At 32.8% G+C, this 21,330-nt stretch overlaps 1 pseudogene; it reads left to right on the forward strand.

The window, feature by feature from the left end:
* LOC127541415 (claudin-6-like) overlaps window positions 1-13,417 on the forward strand; it is a 40,200-nt pseudogene extending 26,783 nt beyond the window's left edge.
* The last annotated feature ends 7,913 nt before the right edge of the window (window positions 13,418-21,330 follow it).

Raw genomic sequence — 21,330 nt, forward strand, 5'->3', positions numbered from 1 at the left:
ATTTTCTTCTTCTTTTTTTTTTATTTAATTTCTCTTGTGCAGCAAGAAATATGTTTATACATATTGGATTTAACATGTATTGAATTGTTTGTTGTCTGGGGGAAGAGATGGGAGAAGGAGGAGAAAAATCTGAAACACAAGGTTATGCAGGGGTCAATGTTGTCAAATTATTTGTGCATATGTTTTGAAAATAAAAAACTTTATAATTTTTTTCTCTAATTAATATGATTTGAAGCTTTTTTCGTGTGATAATTGATAGCTTTGATTTCTTTATATCATTTGACCATTTATCAACTTGGGAATGACTCTTATTTTTATAAGTTTGACTGTTTTCTTCTGATTTGAGAAATGAGATTTTAATTAGAGAAACTTGTAAAACTTTTTGATATTATTTCTTTGTCTTTGGAAAAATTTAGTTTCACTATTTCCTTTTTGGTTTTTAAAAATTATTTAAAAATAAAATGGCATTTTATTTTTACCAAATACATTACAAGATTTTTTTTTAGCATTCTTTAAAAAAAAAGATTTTGAGTTCCAAAGTTTTCTTCCTTCTTCACTCCCTCTTTCCCCTCTTTCAAAGAAGAAAGGCAATTTGATCTCATTTATACATGTGACATCATGTAAAACATATTTCCATATTAATCTTAGTTGTGAAAGAAAACAAACAAACAAATATAAAAATGAATAAAGGAGGTGAAAAATATGCTTCTATCTGTATTCTGAGTTTGTCAGTTCTTTATCTGATTATGGATAACATTTTCTTTTGTAAGTCCTTTGTACTTGCATTAGATAATCGTATTCCTGAGAAGAATTGAGTCAGTGATAGATGATAATTATACAATCTTGTTGACATTATGTACAATGTTTTCCTGGTTCTGCTCATTTCACTTTGCATCAGTTTGTACATATCTTTTCAGATTTTTCTGAAATCTGCCTGCTCATCATTTTTGCTCAATAGCATTCCATTACATTCATATACCATTTAGCCATTCCCCAATTGCTATGCATACTCTCAAATATCAATGTTTTGCTACAATGAAGAAGGCTGCTATAAATATTTTTGTACATGTAGGTCTTTTCCTCTTTTTTATGATTTCTTTGGATTATAGACCCAGTAGTGGTATCAAAATTCCAAATTCTTCTCCAGAATGATTGGATCAGTTCACAACTCCACCAATAATACATTACTATCCAGATTTTCCCATGTTCTCTCCAAAATGTATCACTTTCCTTTTTTTTTTTTTTCATATTGGCCAATATGATAGTTGTGAGATAGTATGTCAGAGTTCTGTTAAGTTGTATTTCTCTAATCAAAAGAGATTCAAAGCAAAACTTCTTAAAATATGAATCATGAGTCCATATGAGATCATGTAAGTAAATGTAGGGGTCACCAAATTGTAATTTATTATCAATATACTTTAATTTGTATACCTATTTTATATGCCTATGTATTTAGGCATATAAAAATGTCTTGGGCAAAAATAGTTCCTGAATGAAAAAGTTTAAGAAGCCCTGATTTAGAATACTTTTTCATATGACTATAGATGATTTTGATTTCTTCAATGAATACTGCCTGTTCTGTGAGCTAAATGGTACAGTGACTAGAACACCAGCCCTGGAGCCACGAGGAACTGAGTATAAATCCAGGCTCAGACACTTAACGCTTACTAGCTGTATGACCTTGGGCAAGTCATTTAACCTCAATTTCCTACTCCTCAAAAGGACAAAAACAAAGCAAACAGACAACAATAACAAAAAGAAACCTTCAATTTTAGCAAGGCCTGGAAAGATGAACTGATGTTGTCTGAAGCAAGGAGAAACAGGAAAACATTGTACAAAGTAACAGCAGCTATGATAGACTTGGGTCCAAAGCAATGCCAGTAAACTTTGAATGGAAAATGCTATCCACTTACAAAAAGAGAACTATAGAGACTGAATATAAATCAACACATATGTTCACCTTGTTTTTTTTTTTTTTTTTTTTTTTGTTGTTGTTGTTGTTTTGTTTTACCTTCTGTTCCTTTCATGCTCTGTTTTCCCAACATGATGTGTATGGAAATATGTAAAAAATAAATGGACATGTATAACAAAAAATATTTGTTTTGCATGTCACTGGGGAAAATAAAAATAATTTTAAAAACAAAAGAAAATTAAAAAAAAAGAAAACTGCCTTTTTTTATCCTTTGACCATCTATTTATTGAGTAATGGCTTGTATTATAAATTTGGCTCAGTTCTGTAAATATTTGAATTGTTTCCCATCTTTGGATTGTTTAGCAGCTTTCTGCTTTCCTTCTAATGTTGGTTGCATTGGGTTTGTTGGTACAAAATATTTTTAATTTAATATGACAAAAATTGTTTTGTATTTTGTAAGGTTCTCTATCTCTTGTTCAAAGTGAGAATGTTTCCCCTTCCCAATGTAGAGGGCTGAAACTCTGAATCAGACAAGAGAGCACTTAAAGCTACCTATTTGATGTGAGACAATGGCTCTATTAGCAATTTGGACAATGGCTCTCCTCACCATTGGTGCTTGCTGAATGTCTGGCAGTGAGATAATCATAAGCAAGGACTGGAGGGGGAGGGAGAGTCAGAAGCACTTGGGAGCAGGATGAGGAGGAGAGAGGCTGGTGACTCAGGACTCTAGAATCCAGGAGAGATCTTTGGCAAGCCTCTTGGCAGCTTGCCTGCCTCGTTCACTTCTCTCCTTAAAGACCAAGGACTTTGATTTATCCTGACTCTGACTGACCCTGAAGGCCTCCAGAGACTAGCCCATACTTTACATCATAGGTTAGACAGGTAGACTATTCCCTGCTTTTCTAATTATGGTGTCACTTTTTACATTTAAATCACATACCCATTTAGACTTTATCTTTGTATACAGTGTGAGATGTTCGTCTATACTGTCTCTCTCACTGTCTCTCTGTATCCAACTCCATCTCTCTCCTCTCTGTGTTTCTCTCCCTTCTTCCCTCCTCTCTCTCTCTCTCTCCTTTCTCCCTTGGCCTCTTGCTTTTCCTCTTCCTCATCTCTGTCTCTGTCTCTGTCTCTTTTTCTGTCTGTCTTTGTCTTTCTCTCTCTGTGTGTGTCTCTCTGTGTCTTTCTCTCTGTCTCTCTGTCTCTTCTGTTCCTTCTCAAGTCTGTTTTGCTCTTGTTCCCTGCCTCTTTTAATGTGCCCTCCCTTTTATCATTCTTCCTCCCATGTCCTTTTTTTTTACTTTCTCTACTTTTATATTGAATAAAATAATATGTATGTATATGTGTGTGTGTGTGTGAGAGAGAGAATTGCCTGACATTCCTATTCACCCTCTCCCATTTTAAAAGTCTTCCTTCTATACTTCTTTTATGTGAGAAAAATTACCTTTCCCTTCACTCTCCTGAGAGTTCACTCCTCCTTTTTACTTCTACATTGTTTTTTTTTTTTTTTTTTTTATTTTTTTTTATTTTTGCTAAGGCAATTAGGGTTAAGTGACTTGCCCAGGGTCATATGACTAGGATATATAAAGTGTATGAAAGATGGATTTGAACTCAGTACCTTCAGACTGAGCCAGTTTGCTATCTGGTATATCCACTGTGCCATTTAGCTGCCTCATCCTATATGTTTTATTCAGGAATCATCCCAACATAATTGACTTACACCTCCTAACTATGGAGACTTCTTCTAACTGTCCTAATAATGATAAAGCTTTTAGGAGTTAAGCATATAACTTTCTCATATATGAAGGTAAATCATTTAACTTTAATAAGCCCTGCTATTTAATAAATAGTAGACTAGTATTTACTTTTGATTTGATTGTCAAATTTTCTACTCACTCTGGTTTCTTCATCAAGAATGCTTGGAAGTCCTTTATTTCATTAAATATAATTTTTACCCTAAAGGATTACATTCAGTTTTATTGGTAGTTTATTTTTAGTTGTAATCCTAACTCTTTTGCTTTCTGGCATAATTTATTCTAAGCTCTCCTTTAACAGAAGCTTCTCTCTGTGTTTCTGATTCTCTGTATTTCCTTCCTTCCCTCCTTTTTTTTTTTTTCTTTCTCTTCATCTTCTTTTTTAGAAAAGTTATTGTGATGGTTCACTTGTAGTGGAACAGGATATATCTGAAATGATTGTGAACTCAAACATTATACTCTGCAAAATCCATATGCAGTCAAGATACAGAATGACCTTGAAAATGGTCTTACCTTTTAACCTTCCTACATTTCTTTATTCTTCTTCAAATCTTTGTGAAAAATCCCTGACACTTCCAAGTCCGTAATATTGGTGACTTTGGATATTGGAAAATTCAATCTTTAATATCTCTATTTCCATACTAATTATATTACAAGATTTGTGCCTGAGATTGTGTTTTGTTTTACTTGCTCCCCACAGGTGACTTTTGCATATTAATTGAGAAAATTGACCAATGGAATTCTGTGAATGGGAGCCAAGAAGAGCTGCCTCCACTTGATCATTTCCTTACATATCTTTTGTTTTTTTAATTCAGTGAAGTGATTGAAGATGCTGGCAAATTCCAAACTGCATGTAACTTATAGATGATAAATTTAAGATTATCCAGGAGTCTAATTAATGTCGGTGTTTAAGATAAAAGGCAATTCTGCTTAGCCTTATGTTCTCCTGGGACCCAGAAGAGTCTTAATTTTCTTTTAAGAAAGCACTAGCAGGAATGATTCATATTTAAATATTGAAATAACAGCCCATACTTCTATTCCCTGTACCAAAAAGCTCAGGAAAATCTTAATAAGTCATAAATGCCCTTTTTTTTAGTAGTACTTAACAGGCTATAGCAGTGCTGTAGCAGATCATGAAAGCACAACTTAAGTTAAGCAGAATTATATGTTTGCTTTTTAAAGTTGTTTTCTTTATCAATTTGACAAGTCTAGCCTGGGGCACTTAAACTGATGTTTACTTGGACTGCTATTGAACAATCTTCCCTTCACCCTTGAGGGAGTTTTACAGTGTCTCCTAAAGAAGTTACAGGAGCGAATGCATTTTTTCCTACTTGAAAATCTGATCTTTTCACTTCCTATTCCTTCCATAAGAAGTGTACTGGGAATATTTAGAGAGAAAATATGGGTTTTATAGTTTATGAAGTACAATGCTTGATGGAATCATTACTTCCTCATCACCCTGTCCATGTGCATGCCAGAAGTTGAAAGTATCCAATAAATGAGAGATGACATCGTTTAAGGTGGGCACTTGATAATAGATATTATGTGGGGGAAAATAGCCTCACTTTCCAAATAAATCACTGATAACTGCTACTGGTAAATCATTGAAACTCCCTGAATTGCTGGGTTGGACTTCTAAATGGTTTCTCAGACTATGGCCTGTTCTAAAATTATAATTTAATTCTCTATAAAAATATTCATGAGAACATTACAGTGTCCAGATTTTGTCACAACTGAAATGAAGGTTTTGTTTTTCCCTAAATACTGTAAAGCTATTTGCTTCTTTAAATGCTGCTATAGAGGGATAAGAGAAGATTATATAGATATAGATTTATACCATCTTCAATAGATAATTAAGATACTTCATAAGTAAATTGTGATGGAGATGTTGAAATGACAGGCATAGTTAAGGAGGTCCATGAATTCACTATTGAACTTATGGTTTTTTCTATTACATCACACTTTAGTTGCTATGAACTCCAAAGTGGTGAAAGATAGAACAAAAAGTTTTAATAAATACAAAAATATTTCTCTTAACATATAGTAAAATAAAATTATTAGTTATATGTCCATTAGTTATATCAAGATGAAGGAGGGTGGAATAAACATAAAAGGTTTTTTTTTTTTTTTTGGTTATTTTTATTTTTATATTCCTTTCATTTAAGAAGAATCACTCTAAAGGCAAACTATGATTGTATATATAAAAAGCAAAAAGGCACTTCAGAAAATTCAGTGTGTGAACCATCTCTGACAGTGTGAGCAATGGAAGAAATATTCTAGAGTGTTCTCCAGTGTTAAGCTTCTTGGGCTTTATAATGTTATACTATTCAATTTCATTTCTTTATTCTTTCCATTTATTTTCCTGGTTCTGTTTATTTTCCTACTTATAAGATTTTGTCTTCCTGTGCTTTCTGAATTCTTTAGGGACATTGTTTCTCATTGTGCTATAATATTTGATTATATTCATATACTACAGCTTGGTTAATTGTTAGTATTAAATATTAGTATCAATCAAATATTGGTTAATTATTCCTTAGTGGATCATATGTATTTGTATTTAGTTTTTACTACTTTATTTTTTAAATATATATGTATATATATATATATATTTATTTATTTAATACATGATGCTTTATGAATCATGTTGGGAGAGAAAAATCAGAACAAAAGGGAAAAACCATAAAAAAGAAAAAAAAAAAACAAACAAACAGAAAAAAGAAATGAACATAGTATGTGTTGATTTACTTTCACTCTTCATAGTTCTTTTTCTGGATGCAAATGGCACATTCTATCCAAAGTCTATTGGGATTGCTTTGGATTACTGAACCACTGAGAAGAACTGAGTTTTTCATAGTTGATCATCATACATTTTTGCTTCTATTGTGTACAATGTATTCCTGTTTCTGCTTGCTTTATTCAACATCAGTTTATGTATATCTTTCCAGGCCTTTCTAAAATCAGCTTGTCCATTATTATTTTTTTAAAATAGAACAACAATATTCCATTACCTTCATATACCATAGCTTATTCAGACATTCCTCAATTAATGAGCATCTACTCATTTTCCAATTCTTTGTTACCAGAAAAAAGAGATACCACAAACATTTTTGCACATGTAAGTCCTTTCCCCCTCCTTTATGATTTCCTTGGGACACAGACCCAGTAGTGGCATTGCTGGGTCAAATGGCATGCACAGCTTTATAGCCCTTTGGGCGTCATTCCAGATTGCTCTCCAGAATAGTTGGATCAGTTCACAGTTCAACAGTACATTAATGTTTCTACGATCTTATTTTTTAAAAGCCTTCCAATTTTTTTTTTAACCTCCTTTGAGAATATCCTAGAAGTGGGTTAAAGTAACGATATTATATCTACCTTTAAAAACATCACATGTCCAAATTTTATTCTAAAGTTGTTGGAACAATTTCACAGGTCCATCAACAGTGAGCTAGCAGTAGTACTAGATGTACTATCACTCTCTCCCCACTCATATTTCCTCTCTATTTCAAAGACTGATAATTAGACTAACATTATTTTGCTGTTGTAAAGGACCTGACAATCTATTGCTCTTTGGCTCCATTTAGTATCTTTGTGTATCTGAGTTATGTGCATAATATTCCATCTCTGACTACCATTCCATGTTTTCTTGTGACATCTCAATCATCCCCATCTCATTCTTTCCTTTCTTTACATTATTATTCATAATATCATTTGTGAGCCATATCAAATTATCAACTTAAAAAACTCAAGCAGGGAGTTTGTCGTTGCCTGTGATTGTCTTGGCAGACCTAATAATTTTTCGGGCCTTATATGACACACAGACTGGATGTTCCCCATCCCTGCTTTAAATGACTACATCAACATACAGTAGTGATATTTATTTATAGTTGTCCTCTGCTTTATCCTTCTCTATTTTTGGTATTATCTCAAAATGAAAATCTGGTTAACAGTCTTTTAAAAAAATTTTCTAAGAATGTGTGTATATATACATATGATATGCATTTCAATATTAATATGATTCATCTGCATATGTCTTTGGTCCAATTTTTTTTGACACTTTTAAACAAAAAAAGATTTTATTTAATGCTTCTTTAATTAAAAGTGAGAAAAGTGATGTTCAGAAATTAAGTAACTTGCCCATGCTTATGCAGAAAATATCTGAAGTAGAATCTAAAAACATGCCCTACTTGAATACAATTTCATCTCTGAGATGAGAATTAGAGGGTGTGATAGAAATAATTTCATCTAATTCCTTTATTTTACAGATGAAAAAACTGAGTTCTAGAGACTAATAATGTCTTATTCAAAGTAATTCAGGTAGAAAATATACTAACTCAAGTCTTCTGACTAAATGTGGTACTCTAACCAAAATAAGTCATATTTGTACAGTCCTTTGAGGTTTGAAAATCATTTTACACAAACTTTTATAGGCAGGTAGATATTTTTACTATTTTTATTTTACAGACAAGAAAAAGATACACATAATCAATGATTTCCCTGGGTCACATTACTTGTAAATCACTGAGGTTGAATTGGAATCCCAGTCTTCTTGGCTCCAAGGCTATGCCATTCTACCTATATGAAGCATAATAAAATCCTCAATTATTGGGGTGGCATTAGAAATAGAAAGTTAATTATAACTTTCAAATATTTTAGCCAGATAAAGTTAAGAGAATTTAGTTACTGATTGATTATGTAGAACAAAGGAAAGATAAAAAGTTTGTGGAGTTGGGGTTAGGAAAAGATAAAGAATTTGATTCCATAATATTCTAAATTTTAGATGCCAGGGAGACAACCACATAGAAATGCCTAGTAGGCAAATGAAATTGTAGTTCAGGGATCAAAATTCAAGAAAGAGGCCCAGATTGGAGACAGAAGTTTGGGCATATCTAAATAAAGATGGTAATTTACTAATGAATTTAGATGGAAACAGAGGAAAAGAATAAAGAGGGAAGGGCAAGAAAAAGCCTACTGGAAAAAGATGTCTTGGCAAGATAGATATAAACAAAAATATGCTGGTGTATTTGGATATGTGAGATGAAATATTACATAACTTAATATTTTAGCATAGAAACATTTCTAAAGATAATATTTTTAACATAGAAATCAGATATTCCCAAATTTCTCTTGAATTACTAAGATTCCTTTGTCAAGATCTTTTGGTCTTTCTTTGCTTGTTTCTCATAAATGTAAAATGAATATAACAATATTTTCAAGAAAGCATTTCTGATAACTGGATGAGAATGTTTCAAGCTTTTGGGAATAAAATGGGTCAGAAATGTGAAATTGTGATATTTTTAATTTATGTATCTCCCACATGAAGATAAGTGGTATCTAAAAGTAAATCACATGACTGAAAATCCTGGGAGGCACAGGGATCTTATAGAGGCTAGTAAGAAAGAAACAAAAGCAAATATATTAAACACTAGAACAAAATATATTTTTATATAGTTTTACGTCTAGTCTTATATTCTCTTAGATTTGTTTTAAAATAGGTTTATTATTACTGCCTTTTGATTTTATGCCAAAACTATTTCTGGATATTCAGTAACTCATTACTATAAAAAAAAAAATGAATGGAATGGGAGTAAACATCATTCCGCATCCATAGTTCCTGCATTTATTGTAAAAGAAGTGCCTCCTTATCACTTCTCTGGGATCAAAAGATAATTGCAAATATTTTGCATCCATTTTGCCTTTGGTTTATAAAAGTTCTAAAGGCTTTGAGGCTATGATCCCTAAAGGCAAAAATAAGTGCTGATAATCAATTGGGTTCACCTTTTAAATTTAACAACAGACATTTCGGCCAAAAATTAATTTGATATAATAATTATGTTGATGAAACAAATGTGGGCATCACAATAAAGATCTTAAATAATTATAGTTGTACTGATTTTTGAGTTGGCAATCAGCAAACATATCAAATTATTATGTGCCTGACACTGTACTGGATTAGGGATAATGAAAATAATATCCAAGACTTATATCACACCTTCTGATTTGCAAAGCACTTTCCATAAATTATCTCATTTGATCCTGACAATAACCCTTGGAAGTAGTTGTGATCTATATTTTATGGTGAGGAAATAAGCTCAGAGATATTTAATATCTCACTCTAGGTCACCTAGTTATAAAATGTCTAAGGCAGAATTTAAATGAATGTCTTCCAGAATCTTTGTTTTGTACTTTATACACCCTGGGATTCAAAAAATGAAAACTAAATAAGCTTTGACCTGAAGGAGAATATATTCTGTTACATTCAGTCGTTGGAGGAGGGATGGTGGGCACCAAAGATAATGAGCACTAAAACTACAAACATTAGTTTAAAAAAAAATGCATACACACACACACACACACACACACACACTATTAGAGTTGCATTTTCATACACACATACACACACACACACATATATGAGTGCAACTCTAAAAATAAAAATATATTTTTTCTTTGTCAGTAGCCCATGTCTTTGAACATGTGTAATTGATTTTTAAACAGAACATTGTTGAGCAGGGTTGCAAAGCAGGATGTTATATTAGCAGGTTACCATTCTTAATATCCTGCCTGATGCAAAAATACGATGTCCATGGTAAACATCATTTTTTTCATTAGCTCTAATAGCCCTGGCACATCTTATAGTTGAGTTGCACTTAAGAGAAAGTGAGACATAGAACTGGAAAATAAATCAATGGAAATATGAGAAGTGTGTGACTACTGACATTCAAATCTGCATTCTTGACATTGCTATTTTCAAAGTTGCAAAGAGCAACAACAATAAAAACAACCCACTCGCCCCCTACCAATACATTGAAGTTATCCACAAAATTTGGTCCTTGAAGAAAAAAAAAGAAAATACTAGTTTTGACATCTTAACTCTACAGATTTTTATAAATTATGGCAAATATGCGGATAATTTGTGATATAAAGCCTCTTTTTCAGTTAAATTAAATTCAGTACAACTTATTATTTATTTACTAAGCATTTTAGCAGCAGCAGGTACTGATCCAAGTCCTAGGAATACAAAAATAATAATAAACTTATTTGCTTTCTAGCATTTGATAGTCTATTAAGTAATATGCCAGTATTGAGTATTTTTCCTGAATCATATAGTTTCAACAAATTCATTCAGCAAATTCACAGGAATATATGTTGAAATATAAGGAAGGAAACAAGAATTTATTAAATGTCTACTATATGTGAGGCACTATGCTAATTGTTTTACAAAAATCATCTCATTTTTCATCACTATCTTCTGAGATAGATGATATTATGATCCTTATTTTACAGTCAAGAAAACTTTGGTTTAAATTTTCTGCCTCCCTCCTTCTCCTCTTGTAACCATTGAGAAGGAAACAAATACATCAATTGTACACGTGAAGTCATATTTCCATATTAGCCATGTTGCAAAACATGCAAAAGAAAGAAAAAGGAAGAAATAGAAAGGAATTGAAAAAAGTATTATAATTTGCACTCAGGATTTATAAATTCTCTTTCTCTGAAAGGGATTAGTATTTATTATAATACAATCATATTGTCTGACAATTATATTGATAAGAGTAGTTAAGTCTTTTATAATTGATTATTACATTATCAGTATGACTATGTCTTGTTGGCTCACTTCATTTTTCATTAGTCTACATACATTTTCTCAGTTGTGTTTCACCAATTCTATTTTTAAGGAGTTGTTTTCTTCAGTGTGTGTGTGTGTGTGTGTGTGTGTGTGTGTGTGTGTGTGTGTGTTATATTTTGATTAAGAGAGTCCTGCTAGATTCCCTCTGCCAGTTTTCCCCACATTGTGCCTGTACCTTCCCCCACCTCTGCAAAATTGAAATAGCCATTTTCTGAAGTCCTTCCAAGTTATCTAAAGCTAAAAAGTTATTATACTCTGAATGTTTGTGGGTTCTGTCACTCCAAAATTCACTCAAAGTCTTGATTTAAAATTGATTCTGAGAGAAGCTGGGGAGAGTTCAGTCAATGTCTTGGGTACTCTCTTCCATTTTGGCTCCACCAGACTTCCAATTCTTTGCTACAACAAAAATAGCTGCTACTCATATGCACATGCACATACACACCAAAACACACAAGTATATATATATTTGAACATCTATCTATATCTATATATGCAGAGAGAGAGAGAGAGAGAGAGAGAGAGAGAGAGAGAGAGAGAGAGAGAGAGACAAAGAGGCAGAAAAAATAATTTAAATAATTTACTGTTTTTTTTTTCTTTATCTCTTTGGGATTCAGACCTAATAGTTGTATTGCTGAGTAAAAGAATAATAGCTCCTTGGGTATAGTTCCAAATTGCTCTCTCAGTTAAAACTCTATTAGGATGCATTAATATACTGTTTCCCCACATCTTCTCCAACATTTGTCATTTTATTTTTTTTCTGGCATATTAGCCAATCTGATAGATGTGATGTAATACTTCAAAGTTGTTTTAAATTTTTTTAGTAATGATTTAGAGTATTTTTTAATATGATGATTGGTAGTTTTGATTTCTTCTTCAGAAAACTGGCTATTTGTATCTTTTGACCAGTTATCAATTAAAGAATGGCTTTTATTATTATTATTTTATACATTTGACTTAGATATCGAAATATTTGAGAAATCAGGTGTTTATTTGAGACACTAATCGTAATTGTAGTGTTTTGTTGTTGTTGTTGTTGTTCCCCTCCAGTTTTGTGCTTTCCTTTTAATTTTGGTTGCATTTGTTTTGTTTGTTTGTTTGTTTGTTTTATTTTGCAATACCTTTTTACTTTCATATAATCAGAATTACTCATTTCCCATGGTCATATACCTACTTTGATTTTATTTTAGTCCAGTATGTGAGATGCTGGTATATACCTAGTTTCTGTCTAACTTCTTTCTGGTTTTCTGGGCAATTTTTGTCAAATAGTGAGTTTTTGCACCTAAAGTTTGGATTTGGGGATTTATCAAATTCTAGATTGCTCTGGAACATTTTTCTGATAAAGGTCTCATTTCTCAAATATGTAGGGAATGAGTCATATTTATAAAAATATTAGCCACTTTCTAATTAATAAATGCTCAAAGAATATGAACAGGAAATTTTTAGAGGAAGAAATCAAAGTTATCAATCCTTACATTAAAAAATGTTCTAGATAGTCTACCCTGATCTCTGACTGGACCTGTTCCTCTCCTAGGCAGATTTTCTCTTAAGCCTCATCCATAGCTTCTTTTCACTTCTGGATCCTGGACATAATTCTTTCAATACTGAGCTGAATATAAGTGGTAGTGTTCTGTGCCATGCCGATGTGATAGATTACAGCTTTCATTAATAATAACATTGTAGTGTCCTAGGTAATGAGGAAAGACTTCTGGATGTCTTGTGAGGTCTAGAACACTGCTCAGATGCAGTGTAAGGTGTATGATTCTCTACTGGCCTGGCCTCTTGACCTTCAAGGAGCTACAGCCTTCACTATCATTACTCTTCTTGTGGCATTGGTGGGCCTATTTTTCTGGGGTCAACTGTAGCAGACGAGGAATCAAAACCTTGACTAGTTCTGATTTTAGGGATCATTTTCCTCATTTCAGCAGTCCTGATCCTGATTCCTCTATGCTGGACTGCCTATGTGATCATCAGTGCCTTCTACAACTCCTAGTGGCTGATGCTCAGACAAAGGAATTGGGGAATAGGCTATATATGGGCTGGGCAGCTGTGGCTATAGGGCCCAATACTCTACATCTTTCCTTCCCCAAAGAACTCTTGAAGTCCTTCAAAGTACCCAACCAATAATTATGTTTGAATCTGAAAGGAATGGGGAGGGACAAAACAAATGATTCCCTCAGGTAAGAGAAGATGAAGTTACAGGTGACCCCTGTCAGTCTTGAGGCTTTTGGTTTTCATTTATTTTTATTGTTTTAAAAAAATCCTTGGATGGGGCAGCTGGATAGTACATTAGATAGAGCATCAACCCTGAAGTATGGAGGACCTGAGTTCAAATCTGGCCTGAGACACTTAATACTTCCTAGCTGTGTGACCCTGGGCAAGTCACTTAATCCCAATTGCCTCAAAAAAAAAAAAAAAAAAAAAAAAAAACATTCTTGGGTGACTGAGCTAAGATTCGACATCCCTTTCTGGTCTTTACTGCTACTACTGATGAATTCTAAAATTTTCCAGATATTCTTGGATAAGAGTTCTAGCATCTATTTCTCTGGAATCCTCTTTGGTTTCTAACTCTGGTAAGTGCAAAGTTCTCCACTATCTTTTATCCTTGCCATCCCCAACTCCCAGGAAAATGGGACTATCAATATTCCATTTGCCTTTCTTGGTCTCCACGGGAACTACAATAGCTACTATGATCCCTCTGAACCCCAGAAAGCAGGATGTGATCTAACTGCTAGCTCTTTTATTCTGCTTTTAACATACTTTTCCTAATCCAGAATTTAGAAAACACTTTTCCCAACCTCCCACCATACTGCTGCCTTCCCTCCCTGTCTTTTTATAGAGTTTCCATGGTTGGAGATTTTTTAGAGAATAAAGTATATATTATTTTTAAAAAAATGTTCTACATCATTATGATTAGAGAAAGGCAAATTAAAACAACTCTGGGATATCTCTTCATATTCACCAAATTAATTACTAGCACTCTTTAAAATTTATTCTTTTTTTTTTTCATGTTAACTAATTTGGTGAATAATTGAAATATAATTTGTCCTGGTGGCAGAAAAAACTCTTATCAGTGAAGTCTCTGATGCCTGAAATATCTAAGTATATGTCTAAGGGATATAAAAATGCTTTAGTGATACAAAAGAGAAATAAAAAAGTACCTGTCCCATAGCATTTCTTAAAATAGTTGGAATGATAAGGCATACAATTCATATAACAAGTTTAAAATATCTATTATCCATGGGTAGACCAAGAGAATATAATAAAAATGACAAAAGTAACTAAATCCATCTATTTATTCAATGCCATATCAATCAAACTCCCAAGACATTATTTTATAGATCTAGAAAAAAATAATAACAAAGTTCATCTGGAAGAACAAAAAGTCAAGGATTTCAAGAAAATTAATGAAAAAAAATGCAAATGAAGGTGGGCTAACTGTGCCAGACCTAAAACTATATTATAAAGTAGTAATCATCAAAACCATTAGGTACTGGTTAAGAAACAGAATAGTCCATCAGTGGAATAGGTTAGGTTCATAAGACAAAATAGTCAATGACTATAGCAATCTAGTGTTTGACAAACCCAAAGACCTCAGCTTTTGGGATAAAAACTCACTATTTGACAAAAACTGCTGGGAAAATTAGAAATTAGTATGGCAGAAACTAGGCATTGACCTACATATAGTACCGTATTCCAAGATAAAGTCAAAATGGGTTCATGATTTAGACATAAAGAGTAATATTATAGACAACATTAGAAGAACAAAAAATACTTTATGTCTCAGATCTGTGGACAAGGAAGGAATTGGTAGCCAAAGAAGAACTGGAGTTCCTTATTGAACACAAAATAGATAATTTTGATTATATTAAGTTAAAAACAAAACTAATACAGACATTAGAAGGGAAACAATAAACTAAGAAAACATTTTTATATTCAAAGTTCTGCTAAAGGCCACATTTCTAAAATAGATAGAAAATTCACTCAAACTCTTAAGAATTCAAGCCATTCTCCAAACTATAAATGGTCAAAGGGTATGAACAGACAATTTTCAGATGAAGAAATTGAAACCATTCTAATCATATAAAAAGGTTCTGTAAATCACTATTGATCATAGAAATGCAAAGTAAGACAATTTTTGAGGTACTGCTACACATCTCTTAGATTGGCTAAGATGACAGGAAAAAAATAATGTTGAAGGGGATGTGAGGAAACTGAGGTACTAATACATTGTTGGTGGAGTTGTGAACTGAACCAACTATTCTAGATAGCTATTTGGAACTATGCCCAAAGGGCTATCAAAATGTGCAAATCCCTTGGTCCAGCAATATTTTTATTGGGCTTGTGTGGGAAAAGTTGAAGAATTTACAGATTCTAAAGTAGATCAAGCTTTATAGGCCTCAGTTTGGGCTTCTCCGGAGTCACATGATTTTAGATAAGGCCTGGACTACGTGGCTGAAGAAGCTGTATATCACCTTGTCTACTGCATTCCACTGACCAACTAGGGGAACAGTAGATTTATGTGACCAATCACAATATATACAGGGCAGGATTTTGGAGATTCTTTGTCTGAAATGTATAAAAGCTGTAAGCATTTTCAAGGCTCTGGTCCTATCCTGCTGTGAAATTTTGCTTGCAGGCCAGGATGGGGTCTGCTTCTAGAGATTCTAATTAATAATTCTGCTTTCTATGAGTGATCTCTGTAGTAGACAATTTGGGTAGGTCTTTTTGTCCCAAACAGGCTTATATCCCCAAGAGATCTTAAAGGAGGGAAAGGGACCCACATGTGCAAAAATGTTTGTGGCAGCCCTTTTTGTTGTGGCAAGAAACTGTAAACTGTCTATATGTCTATAAATTAGAGAATGGCTGAATAAGTTATGGTATATGAAAGTTATGGAATATCATTGTTCTATAAGAAACCATTAGTGGGATGATTTCAGAGAGGCCAGGAAAGACTTACATGAACCGATGCTAAATGAAATGAGCAGAACAAGGAGATCATTGTATATGGCAACAATAAGTTTATGTGATGATCAACTGTGATGGACTTGACTCTTTTCAACAATAAGGTGTTTCAGGCCAGTTCCAATGGTCTTGTGATGAAGAGAGCCATCTACACCCAGAGAGAGAACTGTGGGAACTGAGTATGGATAACAGCATTTTCACTCTTTTTGTTGTTGTTTGCTTGCATTTAATTTTCTTTCTTATTTTTTTTTCCTTTTTGATCTGATTTGTGTGTGTGTGTGTGTGTGTGCAGCAAGATAATTGTACAAATATGTATGCATATATTGGATTTAACATATATTGGATTACTTGTCATATCGGAGAAGGGCGTGGGGGAGAAGGTTTTGCAAGGGTCAGTGTTGAAAAATTATACATACATATTTGGAAAATAAAAAGCTTTAATTAAAAAAAATAATAAAATGTCTATTACCAATCAATGCACCTAAAAGTACTGTGTCTACCATATACTAGGTACTGTGCTTTGCAAAGGAAAAAGGAAAAAAAAATAGTCTGCTATCGAATATCTCTCTCTCTCTCCTTTCTCATTTTATATACACACACATTTATATATGTATATTTAAAGTAAAGATAAACATTTCACAAATGTGCATTAATAGAGAACCATCTTCTATTTAATTTTACTGTTAAAATTATTATATCATATCATTTTATTAGATTATAAATTTTATAAAGCAAATGCATCTTATATATCATTATATGTTACCAATGACCTACAGAATAGTCAAAATTTATATGGTGCTTACTAGGTGCCAGCTACTGGGATCAACATTTTACAATTATCATCTCATTTATTCTTCATGGAAAATCTAGGAGGTAGGTGCTAATACTATCCCATTTCACAGATAAGCAAACTGAAGCAAATAGATTAAGTGATTTATCCATGGTAAATACCTAGTAAGTTTCTGAGGTAGAATTTTAATTCTGTTCTTTCTGACTCAATTCCCAGATCTATATCCCCTAGATTAGCTGCCCAACTGGAAATTAACAAATGGTTGAATTAAATTGAACTAATTTTTTTTAAGCCCCTGTTTGGAATTAATACTTTAGTCTGGAATATAGCATCTTCTGTGCAAAAGAGAATTTACACTGAGATTGTATAGTATATAGTTAATCACTAAACACACACACACACACATTGATGCTGAGGCATTAGGCTAGATTTTCCATTATTTGTCATTCTACACTTCATCCTCCAACTTTTAAATCATGATTCTTGAGAAAACTTATTCCAAATGACAACTCTGACTTGAACTATAATTTATTGCTGCTATATTTACCTTTTATTGTATATCTCTATGTTTAAGGAATCAGTGATAATTTTTATTGTTTACAGTAACTCTGTGCAGTAGAATGAGTGAATCACTGAATTTTAAAGACATTATGAGATGATCATACTTCTTGATCCCCATCTTTGATGAGAGATTAAATGTCATTAACCCCATTTGTAAAAACATACAGAAAATAGCATACTCCTTAAAAATCCATATCTTTGTTTAATGATGGGCACTGTAAATTAGTGTATCACTTTATCCTTGATATGAACTTAGCTCTCTTTTTTGCTCTATGTTTTTTTCCCCCTCAATATAATTAATTCCTGCATATACTCAAAGACTATGAATGGGTTATCTTTCAGTCATAATGAGATATTGGACACTGGGGTCAGCTGAGAGAAAATAAGAATAGGACTTTGAGTAAATAAGTTGTTCTGGTAACTGCTACAGCTTCAAATGGGAAAGATGTCAAGTTCAAATAGATCAATTAAAATTAGGAGAATCAAGCAGGTAACAATGAATATAGGAGGTAGGGTTCTGAGTTTCAGAGGCCCAAAATAAAGAAGTGCTAATGACCAGTTTAATTTGCTCTGAATTGTAAGATCTTCTTTGGGTTGTGGAGGGACTCAATAAATATTCATTGAATAAATGATTAGGGAAGAAGCTGTGTTTAGTAATGTCCTGTTCATACTATTTACAGTGTTGCCTTTTCTAATCCTAGAAGTATTAACTTAGTCAGAAGGAAGTGAGAATTCTCACTAAATCTTTCCAGTGTTTGAATTAGAGGCAAATGCCATGATTGGCTCAAACAACTTCTCTCTAGATGAGGTTATTCTAATGCATTTGAACTTTCTTCACTGGTCTTATTTTTCAGATATTAATAATGAAAGAACTTCAGCATAGAAAGAAGGGTACTCATGGAATTTGGAACTCCTTTCATCAATGCATATTATATTTCATTTGTGATTGTAGATAAAGTCCCAGAAGTTTCTTGAGGTTTACAGGAAGATGTCACATAATCAAGGCCAAAATGCTATCAAATGTCAGAAGTAGAAATTAGTATAAATGACTCCAAACTTAGCACTCTATCTATGAGATATACGGCTTCCAAATAAATTTAGAGATTAATGACTCCACTGAATTGCACTAATTCATTTATATTGTTTTGCTGGAGATGAAACCCAGTGTGCATAATAGCATTCTAATAATATAAAGTTGGACAATGAGGGGTGTGTGTATGTGTGTGTTGTGTGTGTGTATGTGGTTATGTAAGGGCATAGTCTGTGAATTTAACCATTTTACATGTAAGTAAAACGGAGGCATTTAAAAATAATATATTTGAAGCAATTTTACAATTAAAATGTTTCTTATGCTTGTCTGGTCTATTGCTTAAGCCATTGTATTTTTATATTTGTGTGTTAATAAGCTTCCCAATAAAACATATCAACAAAATGAAAAATGTTCTTTAAAGAACAAAACCAATATTCTTTTCTATTTATTACCCATACCTATATCTTAGAGCCTTTCTTTTCATTAAATAAACAATACCATTTCATTTTGTGTTCTGTGTTATTTAATATCCCTTCTATATTTTTCTGCCCAAGAAAGAATTAACATACTTCTTGAATCAAAATCTTAGTTAAATGATTTAAATTAGAAGTCTGAGTTTCAGGGTTAAGATAGGAAATTTACATTTGTTTCTCATTTATATTTGTGTATATCATGGCCAGTTAGAGGAACAAAGCTCACTAAAATGACTCCTTTAGCCTCATTTCTATCTCACTACCAGGTTCTTTTTTCCATAATCAGAGATTAACTTGTTGAGATGACTTGTCATATTCTCCGTTTTGGTTGCCTCTGTGTTAATCATTTTATGAAAGGCAGTCTAGAAATGGCTTTTAATCTTTTCTTTCTCATATTCTAATCAGCTATCCTTATAAAGTATCTACACTGTAACTCTTGTTTGGAAGATTTATCATCACTACAGTGACTTGTAATTGAAGATGGGAATTTGGATGATTTTGCTCATGATTACTAAAAGGCATTAGAAAGAGGAATTTTGAAAACAACCTTTCACTAATTCATCTTTCTATAACACACAAAAATATGGTATATAAAAAAAAAATTAAAATGGTTTAATTAAATTTTAATTATTATTTTAAATGAGAAATGAGAAAAAATAAGTGATATTGCAAAATTCAATGTTCACAAAATAAAATATATTGACAATATATGTAAAGTGCATTGCAAACATTATAGAAGTGTGTGCATGCTAGCTGTTATTCTTTTATTGGAATTTGTCCACATTTTCCCCTCAAACAAGTTAGAACTGGAATAGATTTCAAAATCTTTTTACTTCAACTCCCTCATTTTACAGATGAAGAAACTCTGTCTCCTAAAAGTTAAATGATTCATCCAAGATTATACAGGAAGGAAATAGCAGAGTTGGGATTCAATTCTTGGACTAATTAAAGCCTCAGCTCTCAAATTAGCAATAAATATTGTAGTCAAATTCATCTCTGGAATAGTAGGTATCTTTTTATTTTAAGCAATAATTTCTACATTCCACTCAGAAGAAGAGCAACAAAGGCCTACAATAGAGTGGTTGGTGAATATTTTGCCTCACACTTTCCTGTCTGGTAGGAGCACAAGTGAAGAAAAACTCCTAATTCTGGCATTCTCTGTGATATAAGGTTTTTCACACCTTTGTTTTCATTTGTTTTCTCCTATTGGCTACCTTTTTTCTTCATCTTGTATCTTTCCTCACAATTCCTCTTTCTTTGAGGAGCTATCTGTATTCTTGCTCCTTCAACTACCCTCAATGAAACAGTGAGAGGTACTCTTTGGTGGAAGACACAACACTGCTAATTCTAAATTAAAAAAAATCTATATTTGGTTACATAGACAATTATTTCCAGCATCTCTACCATTGAATTACCCTTTGCATCTGCATAATTGTGTTCCTCTGATTTGTACTGTGGAGCCTATTTTGCCTGATGAAGTCTGGTCAACAGATGAGCATAGTGTAAGAGGGAAAGTGCTCCTATATAGCTTCTAGAATGTAGAAATTATTGCTTAAAATAAAAAGATACCTACTGTTCCAGAGATGAATTTGACTACAATATTTATTGCTAATTTGAGAGCTGAGACTTTAATTAGTCCAAGAATTGAATCCCAACTGTCAAGATTATAAGGCTGTCTGTGGTGGGTACTGATCCCATCTCCTACCAAAGGTATAAAGATGCCTGTAGTCTTATCACCAGATATTGTATGAAGCTGTTTTACAATGGGCCTGAGTTTCTTTGCACTGTGCCTTCCACCTTCTCTTGTTTAAATTTTAATTTATTTTTTTTTTCCAATCAGACTTTCTAAAGGATTCTGCCACTTATTTGTTTGTTTTGTTTTGTGTTGTTCCAACACAAAACAAAACAAACAAATAAGCAAAAGAGAAAGAGATTCAACAATAAAATCTTCTATCCAGTTCAGGATTATATAAAAAATAGTGGCAGAATCCTCTAGAAAGTCTGATTGGAGATAACCTCAACAGACAACAGGCTATGAATAATATGCAGTAGAGGACAGCCCTGAAGCCCTTGCTATAGCAGGAGACTGGCCCAGAAAAAATATCTAGGAAGTCCATGTAAAGTCATGGACTTTACATGGGAAAAGTAATTAAGAATGGAGGAAGAGAAAAGGAAATTGAGAATAAGCATCCTACAAATCTCACGTTCATCTGAAGTAGAC

The sequence above is a fragment of the Antechinus flavipes genome, chromosome 6, assembly GCF_016432865.1.
Source record: "Antechinus flavipes isolate AdamAnt ecotype Samford, QLD, Australia chromosome 6, AdamAnt_v2, whole genome shotgun sequence".
In the NCBI taxonomy this organism is placed as follows: Eukaryota; Metazoa; Chordata; class Mammalia; order Dasyuromorphia; family Dasyuridae; genus Antechinus; species Antechinus flavipes.